This window comes from Coffea eugenioides, chromosome 8 (assembly GCF_003713205.1).
Source record: "Coffea eugenioides isolate CCC68of chromosome 8, Ceug_1.0, whole genome shotgun sequence".
Lineage (NCBI taxonomy): Eukaryota > Viridiplantae > Streptophyta > Magnoliopsida > Gentianales > Rubiaceae > Coffea > Coffea eugenioides.
The window spans coordinates 15,931,928-15,944,037 of record NC_040042.1 but is presented as its reverse complement, the minus strand read 5'-3'; positions in this window follow the sequence as shown (position 1 = coordinate 15,944,037).

Sequence of the window (12,110 nt, the reverse complement as noted above, 5' to 3'; positions counted from 1 at the left end):
GTTCAGTTTAGAGCGATCTAATACATTTCCGGAACATACAAATGCGCATAAACAGGTCAAAATGCCAAAATAAAAAAAAATGAAAACGGAGTCGGTCATGAATAGTAACCGACCCGTCAGAACCCAACCAAATATCAGGCAAACATTCACATCTTGAAATTTAGCATTTACAATCCAAAATGGCATACAAAAGTATTCAAAACTGGATACATGTATGGTTTGCCAAATCAAAAGAGAAACGGACCCAAAAGTACATTTAGAGTTTCAATCAATGAGCTATACAAAAGATATATCCATATAGCTCAATTCGGCAACCAACTATCAAATAGAGTGAGCTTACGCCCAGTGAGATAATACCACTCAAGCAGCAAAGTTCACATAAGCATAAAACTTTTCATTTCAATTCGTCAAAGTAAACAAAGGCACACATCAATAGTGGTGATAAAAGGATACGGGCGGCTCTCAAGAGCCATTTTCCTCGTTTGCATTCTTGATCGAATCTCATTGACCCTCCGTCAATGTTTAAGAGTAACCAACCGTAGGCTCCACTTTACTTCCATTCCTTCCACCCAACATACCTCTACCGGGCCCGAACTCCAAACACTTGCAATGTGGTATTACTCGAGTATACCGGAATCGAGAGTCTCTCATACTACAAGATTCCATATAACAGTCCCCAAGGCTCATTAATTGGCACGACCAAGCCCTCGCCGGCTCGATTCAATCAACTACCAATGGGGTTGAGTTCAATGGTAACAATCATGGTCGTTGGATATACTCGTCCAAACGACACCAAGTCAAGTACTTTCATTTCATGTAACATTCCATGTAACATTCCACTAACATGATAAACAATGATATAAGGCATATAAGTGAGAGTGATCAAGTACACCCTCATTTTACTCAATAACAATGGTGCAATAAACATTCAACGCATCAAGTTCAAGTATCAAAGCCATACACTAACACACAAGTGAGTAGTACACTCACCAAACTTGAAAATGATATTTCATGCACTTCCGTCAAAGGAGCGTCGTGAACTACCGTCACGCCCTAAAACATGCAAACAAGTACAATGAGACTCGATAACGAGTCATAAACCAATGCCAAATACTACCAAAATAGGGTTCCATAAGCATACACAAGCATTATAGAGGAAACCAGAAAAATCCGGAAATGGAGTTAAGTGTTAACCAAAAAAAAAATAATTTTTGACATCATTTTACAGTTTTGGTACCAATGGCACTACGATTATCGGATAGAGGTGCAAGATATACCGTTTCGAAGCTAAGAGACAGGGCTACAATGTTGAAGAAGGCAACTCTGTCCAGTTTCGAGTGTAACCAGGTCAAAAATGCAAGATACTACACCAGAACCGCAAAAACAGGTTCACAAATCACATTCTGGTGCAAACATCATAAATCAGACTACCTAAGTCCAAATCCAGTAATTCCAAAGCCATCCGAAAGCTAAGACATAGGGCTACAATTCATCAGAAAACCTCAACAACCAATTCCGAAGCATTCCCAACAAAATTAACCAATTACAGACGCAACTATCAAATTCAGGTAAAACCAGGGTAGCAAGGGTAATCCCATCTTTTCTCAAGCTACACTACTCCGATTGACCTGAAATTTTACAGGCATCTCTAAAATATCATTCTGTACAACTTTTATGTTTTAACCCAAAGCCAATTCGGCCTCTAACTATGAGCTACAGTGCCGGGCAGAATGAAGAACAATGAAACCCTAACTTTCCAATTTTCTTTCAAAACAGAAATTGCTTGCAATTAACCACTTTTTCCACCTTCTAGCTTCCTTCCAATCATCATACATGACCACATAATCATATTCATATGAAAACAGAAAAATCTCCAATAATTATAAAACTTCACCAATTCAACCAAAAATCAAGATATAATCCATAAAATTGCATCTTATACCACCACCAATCATGAATTAAACATCATTAAAGGGAGGAGAGGGGTCCTTCACTACTCACCTTAGCAATACAAGAGAGGGAGCAACTAGTCACCTTAGCTTTCCAAACAACTTCACCAATCACCTCACCAACACTAAGTGAAGAGGTTTTATGGAACAAAAGCAAGTTTAAGTGGTTGTTTTGATGGATTTGAGCAAGCTTGAAGCAAAAACTTGAAGAGCTTTTCCCTTTCTTTTAGCTTGAAGCTGCCGGCCAAGAGGAAGAAGAAAATGGTGAAATTTTGGTAATTTTTTTATTTATTTGGTCAAATGGAAAAAAGTGAATAGTAGTCATAAAAGTAAACCCAATAGCCAAGTGACACTTGTCACTTTATTTAATGCATCTCTATCTTTTTGTTTCCTCTCACACCAATCCAAATAGAAACCTCTAATTATCTCTTAACACCCGGTAAATTAAATTCAGTATCCAAAATTTAACCTAACTGGCCGAATTTTTCTGAACTTTTCGCCCTAGTGGGTTCCACATCCGGTATACGCTCTTAATTTCTCAAAAACTATTCGATATTAGAAAAATCATCTAAAAATCCTATTTACTCACAAAAATTATCTAGAAATTTTTCTAATCACGAAAATGCAGAAAACAAGCCATGAAAGATAATAAAACCTAGAAAATGAGAAAATTACGGGTTCTCACAACTAAGTCATTAGTTGGACAAAACAAAACAAACCAAGAGAGTGAGAGAGAGAGAAAGCCGTGAGGGAGAAGAAGAAAAACCAAGGGAAATTTTGCAAAGTTCAATCAAATTTCTGCTATAGATCTTCATCTTGAAGCATAAAGAATCCATCTTGGAGTTGGGTTGAGTTCATTAGTCATCATACAACCTTCATCTTGAGGTAAGAAAGTTCCTATGCAAAGCTAAGTATGGTTTGTGATACTTGAAATGGTGGAAATGATGATAATAGTTGTTAGTTGTGATTGATTATGGTTTCACTTGTGCTTATCACTTGTTTTTATGGAGTAATTTGGTTAAATTTGGGCCTTGATGATTCGGCCATAGGAGCCTTAATTAGGGTTTCATGCTAAACATGTTGGTTAGCCTTAATCTTGTGTTATTGAACTTGTAATGGTTGTGTTTGATGATTTATTTCATTTGTTTGGTGAGTGGGTGGTAGAAACTGATTTGGGCTAAGAAACCCTAGGCTAAAGTAAGAAGTATTTGCTTGGTTAGGGTTAACTTGGTTAGGGTGTGATACACTAATGGTTAGTTTAAGTGAATGGGCGCATATGAAGTTGGATTAGAAGGTGTAGATAACATGAGGTTAGTTTTGTAGAATTGTATGGTGTAATTTCAGATTCTGAGAATGGAGTTAGGAGCTGGTTTAAGAGTGTGTATTTCATGTGTATTTGGCCAGCAAACTTGCATGTTACTCATAGAAGCGGATTGTACGGTTGCGGCGCGCAAAACCGGCAAAAACTGGAAACCAGGGCAGTTCAGCATCTGAACTTTGGCTTCATTTTTCTTGATGTTACGTATAGATTCAGGGATTGCCCAAAACATGAAAGTTGTAGTCCATTAAGTCCTTGTTGTGTTTGAAACATTCCAGCCCAATCCGATCAGTAGATCCTGAGTTATGGCCAAAACCTCCACTTCTGTTTTAAACTCAGGATTTTGCTACGTTTCTTGATTTTGCCTCTGACCATGTTCAGTTCACTTTGATAACGTGCGAACTGGGTGTTTAGGTCTTCATAAGAAATGTAGATATTGGTCTTAGTTTTGAAACGGTATAAAGTACGTCCAAATCCGAGTTCCGTAGCTTCAGGTATGACCAAAACAAGATCAGTTGTCAGAACTGCTTTCGAATTTGGACAGTTCTGACAGGAACTTTGACCCTCTTTTTCCCTATGCTCCATACCCATTCAGCTTTTGGTCAAAACACAAAAGTTATAGCCTTATAAATAATATTTCTAACGCCTCTGGAATTTCTTGATTCTGATTTCTGAGTCGTGAGTTATGGTCTTTCAAACAGGGCCTATTTGGTAACCCGAAATGAAATGGCTGGAACTGTTTTGCACATTTTTGGCCTAGTTCCATTGAGATCTGGCTTGAGGTACCTTTATGAAAGTTGTATCCCTTCTTCTTAGCTTGGCAACGGTGCCTCATGCACTTTGATCCGATAACCATAGCCTGAAATTTGATCAAAACGGTTCTAGGTGCCAAATCTGCCGTTCCCGTTGCCGGCCATTTACGTTTTCGTTTGCCGTTTCCGCACTTGCATGTGCCAATTTTGCTGTTTTGCTTGTTTTAGGCTTGTTAGTAGCCGTTTGTGATATAATGTGATGCAATCTTCTATTTCAGACGGTGGTGAGTTAGGCGGAGCCAGTGGGGCCTACTACTAGCTAACCTTCGTGACGCTATTTTCGTACTTTTGCTATCTTGGTTCTTTGAGTAAGTATTCAGGCCATTCTTACGTGTTACTTGCTGATGTGTTTTGATATGTATAAAAGGGTACCTAGGTGAGGGTGTACTTTATCGCACTCGACCTAAACCCTAATCTGCACACATATTTGTACATGGCATATGTATATGAACTATTTTGGAACTAACCCCTTGAGCTTGTAACTCGGGGTGACTTTTGGGTGATTTTGTGAAGTTCGTGAGTTTGGGGCCCGATCTCAAGACCTAGATGGACTATTCGAGCCAGTCAGGGCTTGGTCGAAGTCAGTCCAACCTAGTTCTGAGGTCACCAAGTTTGTGAATCCGGTTCACCGAGTATGTGAACCAAGTTTGTGACCCGAGCTTGTGAACCAAGCTCAATTTCGTTCGCTCGAGCAAGTTTGTGAGGTGACTGGCCAGAAAGGGTGGTAAGGTGTGTACGTAATGTGTACGAGGGGAGTACAAGTTGTCGCGCCCCATTTTTACAAGAAAATAAATAAATTAAATTAAAAAAAGTGAATTTTTGATTTGAAAAATGATTTTTGATTTACAAAGAAAGTGGGTCTAAATGGGACATGAAAATGCGACGATTTGACCCAAAATACAGTTTAAAAAGGGTTTATTGAATGAAAAATGGAGTCGCCACTTGGTATAGAGTTAAGGTGTACCAAGTCACCTAAAAATGAATTTTAAAGAAAAATAGGAGAAAACCCTTTTTAAACGACTCCAAGTCTACGTAAATCAAAGAAAAAGGTTCGGGAGTCACATTTGAAGAGAGGGAAGGCAAGGACGAAGTCCAAGGCACCCTCTCAACCTAGCCAAGGCTAGTTGCGCGATTTAGTCAAGGATTTTCTTATTTTTAACCTAAAAATTTATTGCATTTGGATGAACTATATGAATGCAAAACCTAGATCTAATGATGAATCGAATGGGACAAATATCTCTTAGAGGTTTGATTGGACTAAATCACATAAGTCGTGATAGCCAAGGATGAGCCCTCCAAGAGGTCACGAGTAATGCTAATGACGTAAGAAGGAGTGGAATGAATGTATGTAATGTGAAAACATGAGCTTGTGTGAAGTGAAAAAAGTAATAAAAAATAATGGTGTATAAGTGGGAGTGTGCAAATGAGTGTGCAATGTGAGGTATATAAGGTGATAATGTGAAAATGTATGTGTGATAACATAAAGTGCATGTGTGCAAGTGATAGTATATAAAGTGCGAGTTGGTAGAGTGAAAATGGGCAAAAATAAGAGTTGTGAAGTGAAAATGTGGAAAAAGGGATAGAATATGAAGTAAGAGTGCAAAATGATAGTGGATAAATGAAATGCATGAACCCTAGAGGAATGCAAGCAAGACGGGTACGGGGAGACCCTAAATCGTGACTTTTGCTTTTCCTTTTGGTTAGAAGGGAAAACTAGCGTGCTAAGGCTATGTGTAGCCATACTCGCTCGTTTCCCTTACCCGAAGGGTGACTACCTAACCTACACAAGCAAATGAGCTAATCTAAATGAAAATGTAATCCTAAACGTGTAAGGGAAAGGGAGTGAAGGGTCATGCAAAAATGCAAAAACTAAAAGGAAAGAATGAATGAAGATGTAATGAAGGCATGCAAGTATGTGCTAGCGCGGGGACGGCCCTAATTGGTCTAGCATTGGACTAGCCCTTCACTAACGCTTTTTCACAAGCATTGGACTTGCGAGAGCTCGAGGAGACAACCATGACTAGCATTGGACTAGCCACGGTGACGTACATTCACCTATATAAGCAAATATAAATAAAAGCAAGTAGACATGCAAGGCACGTATTTTCACGTAACACATAGCACATAAGCATGCTTATCTAGATGAAAAAACCTAGGGAAAGCGATTGAACACATAGCACCTAAGCATGCAAAACACACAAGGCAATTAAGGCCCTAACTATTACATTTTTAGGGGGGAAGGCCTACTACAATCTAAAAGGGGAAATGAAATAAAACAATTAAATCCCTAACTATTACAATTTTGGCATTCGAGTGCCTTCCAAATCATTGAAATTGAGAGGAAAATGAAATAAATACTCAAAATTTAAACAAATAAAGAAAATAAAGAAATTGGATAAACAAACATTCAAAAAGGGCATGCAATTAAACACATAAAGTCATATAATGCACATAGAATCAAATAAATTAGAAAATAAGGGGTAGAATGTACCTCCCTTGAGTCGGGACCCTAATAGGGTGAAATTACTTATTTACCCTCCAAAATAAAAAAAAAAGGTCAAGGCATCACTTTAATTAACAAATAATCATAAAAGATAAAAATGAACATGAAATTGAATCAATTAAATCATGTAAACAACCCATATTTAAAAAGGGTAAAAGAAGAAAGGACTTGATTGCAAAAATTACCAAAACTTTGGGGTCAAAATTAAAGAAAATAAAGTTTAGGGACCTATTTGCAATTAAGTTAGGGACCCAATTGAAAGAAATGGAAAGATTCCAGGGCCACAGTATAGTTAAGGAAAAATGCAGGGGCTGATTTGCAATTTTGTTTCTGGTCTCTTAAGAGACAAGGCCACTGGGCCAACTTTTGTCTATTTTTGGGCCAAAGATCCCTTCAGCCTGCCGCAAAACCCAGAGTCTACATATGGGCTGGCTTCTACTTATCAATCAAACAAACCCAACCAAAAGAGTGGGCTTTACCTCCCAAGCCCAGGCCAGAAACCCAAACAAAACAAATTAAATCCACTTTTACAAATCCAAACAAATATTATTGCCCACAACCTAAATCCAAACTAAACCCAACAAGATTAGCAAATCAACTAAAATAATCAATCCACAATTATGATCTAAATCCCAGAACTAATTTATCCAAAAATCACATAAAATAGGCAAAACAGAAGATTAAGCTCAAAAGGGCAAAATGAATTCGATTTTTCCAGATTTTTGGGGCCACGGTGAACAAAAGGGCAATTAGAGGGGTTAAAGTGTAGTTTTTCGAAATTTAGTCATGCACGCCCGACAGAGGCTTTCTTCTTCAGTATGACTAAGAGGGGGAAAAAAAAAATCTTGGTAGCCTCTGATACTTCATGATTCAACAGCCTTACATGGCAAATATATTTCACGCCATTTCAAGATACAACGGGCAACAAAAAAACAAACGACTCCCAAAATTCCTTGGCTCTTCTCCCCCTCCCCAACTAACGAATACACAGTTTCTGGCCAGCTTTGGACTGGCCAGATTTCCTCTTGAACGCGTACAGAAAACGCACAAGGTTGATCATTTTGGTTTGGAATTTCGTTTGGACATTTTATCAAACAGTAAACGGGCATGAGAATTTCAACGATTCCCTTACTCAAATCAGGTTGTGATTCGCCCAAAAATTGTTAGGAGCACAAGAAAATCAGTTCAATCGTCACATGGAGCATGTATATTCTACAAACTGTAAACAAACAGCAGTAAAATCATAATGAACAAAGTCACGGCAGCCATGCTCTGAGAGCTTCTAAAGCCCATGATTGAAGGAAAATAGAGTTCAAAGGAAAAGGGAAGCTCACAGTGCTCTTTTTCCTCTATGAAAATTCGCAGGTGGGGTTGAACAATTCCGGTGGCGACAGATTCCGGTTGCTCTGTTTTTCTTGCCCTTCCTTCGTCTTACAATTACTCAAATTCCAAATCTTCACGGTTCGATCCCACGACCCAGAAATAATTGTCGGCTGCAGATTGTTGGGGCTAAACCGAACACAAGAAACCCAATCGGTAGGCCCATCAGCATCCTGTTCCACAGCTTGATGATTTTGTCGCGAGAGGCAGAGACAACTTGGCGGTTGTCGGCGTGGTCATGGTGGACTGATGATGAAGGTGGAGGTGGTGCCAGATTGAGGGCTCCAGAGGCGGAGCTCGCCGTCCCACAGCTGAAGTCGACTGAAATGCTCTTGCAGGCAAAGGCGGTAGTGATTGGAAATTTCTCTCCTTTTCGATCGTTCCAGCTGAAATCCTCTCCCCGTTTTTAGGTTTTTTCCTTCCGTTTTCGTTCAAATCTTCCCCGTAGCCGAAATCCTCTTTTTCCTTCCTTTTGCTTCTCTCCAAGCTCTCGGTTTTTCTGGTTCCTTTCGAAGCCCTTTCTCCTCTGATTTTCCAGATTTCTGGTTGCTTGCTCCCCTAAAAATTTTCGATCCTTTTTTCCTTCCCGGCTTTCTTGTCCTCTCTTTGTTTTTCTGCTTTTCCCTCAAAACCTCTCCGTTTCCTCCCCTGTCCCCTTCTTGGCTTGCTGCTCCTTTTATTTTAAAGGCACCTCTAAAGGCTAAACCTAATTTGAAAGGCCAAGATTTCAAACCTCAAAGCAGGCTAATGTGTCTTATTCTTGTTGCTTTGATTGACTTTTCCTTTTTTTTCTTTTCTTTTTTTTCTTCAAAAAAAAAACTAGAATCGAAACAAACAAAATAAATATTAAATGATTAAACGATTAAAGTTTAACTAAATGATAAAAATGACTTAAAATAAAAGACTAAAAGTAAATAAAATAATCAAAATAAAAATAATAGTAAACAAAATACCTCAAAAATTTGGTGTCTACACAAGTGGAGTTCTACGGACCATTATTTGTGATCGACGGAGTGTCGACAGGAGATCACACGTGGCATACGATTTGGCTTTGGAGCCAACCTGTATCCTTCATTTGTGTTGTTATTTTGTACTTTTGTTTTGACATTTTGTGGCATAATTGTTCGTATTTATGTGTAATTTACGTTTTTATCCCTGTTTACTTACTAAGCATATAGCTTACCCCTTTTCCTTTGTTTTCCTTAGCAGGGTCCGACGCGGGGAACTCTTTGGCACATACACGAGTATAGTTAAGTGTGCATGTCTTAGTTGGACGTTTAAGTCGTTTCTTCTTGTTTTGGTGGCCTGTATAAAACCCTTTTATCGGGTCTACTTTATATACTTGGTGATTAGCATATGGTGATGTAGTAATCTGAATATCTATTTTGGAGGATGTAATTAGAACTCTTTTGGAATTGTATATATTGTATATAGAACTCTTTTGGTTTACCTAGCTTTTATTGTTTTAAGTTTTGAGTCCTGGCGCGAGCCAGGCAGGCGGCCCGCTGATACCCTGGGGTTCGCCCTTGGGAGAAGTGGGGTCGTCACATGATCTCCTTTATTAAACCACTTACAAAACTAGAGATGAAATATTGTTTAGATATCTTGGATCCTTTTTCAACATTAATGTTTTCAGTTCTTCAAATCTCTCCTGAGCTCCTCTACTATTCCCTGTTGTTGTAATTCATTGAATTCGTCCACTTCGTCATGGAGGCCCTTATCCCCAAACCTTCTAATCAGTAAGTCACAAAAATCTTGCCCACCTAACCTTTCCTCTTGAAGACCCTTGAAACTAGACTTCTACCTTGCCTTCAAGGAAGGCTTTCATGGAATCTTTTCTCATCAACTTAGGAATCTGATAAATTGTGAAGTATTTATTGCATTTTCTTAACCATTCCTTTAGATTATTTCCAGAAAAATACCTCAATTCAACCCTGGGTTGATAGGGAATATTGATTCTTCCAAACTTCTCTTTATTAATTCCCCCTATCACTAACTCCTTCTTGCATGTTATCTGGTTATGTAAGTTGGGAGTTAGTAACAAGGGCACTTTGTTTATTATCATCTAATCTTCTTGAGCCTCATTCTTATTCAACATCTTTAGTTGAGTTTTCATACCAGTCATAAGAGAGTCTATATTGGAATCAAATTTATATTCCAGTTCTTCCAATTTCCCTACCATTGACTCCAGTCTGGAATCCATCTTCTTGTTTTGCTCCAGCAATTTAGCTTCCATTTGAAGTTGAAATTGACTCTATTACTGCTATAGATTTTCCAAGGATTCTTGAAATTTTCTATCCCGTTTCTTGATTTGTTCCTCTAACTATTTAAACCTTGTTCCATCTGCCATTGTAGAGTTTTTATCAAGAATTTCTAGATCCTAGAATTAGCTTGACCTGATTACCAAAATGTCCTGAATTAATGTTAAAATTGTAAAGAAATGAAAATGGAGGAAAGTAGAAGGATTGAGAGAGCAAAAGAACAGGAAATGTGAAGAAGACAAGATTCTGAAGATGAATTGGGAGAGAGCTATTATTGCCATTTAGGAGAAAGAGAGAGATTAATGAATTCTGTTACAACTTTCCTGACCCTTTCCTTCACTAACATGGTATCTAAGGACTAATACAACTATTACAAGTGGCAAATTTGTAACTAAGTGTTCCATAACTGCCATTAACTAATCCTCAAATCATTACATCTTTAGTTCATGACATAAACCTAAAAAATCAATTGAACGAGTCAAATCAATCAAGAACCAGTCGCACTGGTCAAAATCGATAAAAAACCAAAATTTTGAACCGATTCATACTGAATTTTCTTTTTCTATTTTTAAACTTTTAAAGTCATCCAAGTTACATAATAAATTAAAGAATAAAAAAGAAATTTTTTTTTGTTCATCTGCTTGTTGAACTGCTTGTTAAAGAAATTTTTTTTTTGTTCATCTGGTTCACTTAATGCTTAGAATTTAATTAAAAGCACAATTTTTTTTTTTTGGTAATAATATCACTATATGGTCATCAACAATACTCCTTGCTGTTATTATTTGTATAATCATCATAGTCTACATATTTTCTTATATAACATGCATTCCAATTTTAATTTGTTAAAAAGTTTACAGGTTTGTGTATACAAAGGCAAGATTGGTGGTAAATTGAGCGTTGAGAGCACAGGGAGCGACGAAGCTAGGATTTTCGGTTAGGGGTTGGACATATACATATACGAAATTTCTCTTTTATGAGTATAGTGCAGTAGATTACATATTTTTTCCCCTAACATTTGATTATCTAATCCTGATGTCTAATTGCAATTCAAGATAAAAAATCTTTAATCAAACTTCTATATCAACAAGTTCTCTTTTAATCACCATTTTTTTCAACAAAACAACAAATAAAGTTATATAATAAGAAAGCTGTATCTCAGTAATAAATCAAACTATGCAACTAACATATTCTTTTATAATAAAAGCCACCAGTTATGTTGTTGGGTTGTGTCGCACCCTGCTTTTTAAATAATAAAATAAAGTAGTTTGAAAAAGGTTTTAAATTTATAGAAAGAAAATAAAAGACCTAAAATGGGACGCATTAAAGTTTGAACACGAGGCATGTAGTTTGGATGTAGAATTTGGATGTAATTGTGTAATTGTGTAATATTTATTACGTAACTTGGTGTATGCTAATATAATTTTGTTACATATAAGAACTTGGCGATATATGCCAGATTTACATCCGAGTCTAATACCATATAAATACGCAAATTTGGAAAAAAAAAAAGGTACAACAGCCACGTACAATTGTGACAAAGTATGAAGGCATCTGCTCCAAATCTTTTAATTGTTACAGCATACCGTTCAATTAGAGGTCGTGCACAAGGACTGATATTAGTCAAACATATAAAAATTGCCAAAACGTCAATCTCAAAGGGAATTGCTCCTATTTTGTTATTACCTTCCACTGAAATTCAATTCTGTGTCTTGCACGTCTTTCCAATCCACGAAGTGGAAAAAACTACAAGCAACATTTTCCTATAGAAAGAGATACAACTTAGAGTAATAGTAAGGTTGGAGGAAACTTAACATCCGTCAAGAAGTATATATAACCAAAATACTTTAGCAGTTGACTTTTTCTGATCATATAATCAAATTCTGGAAG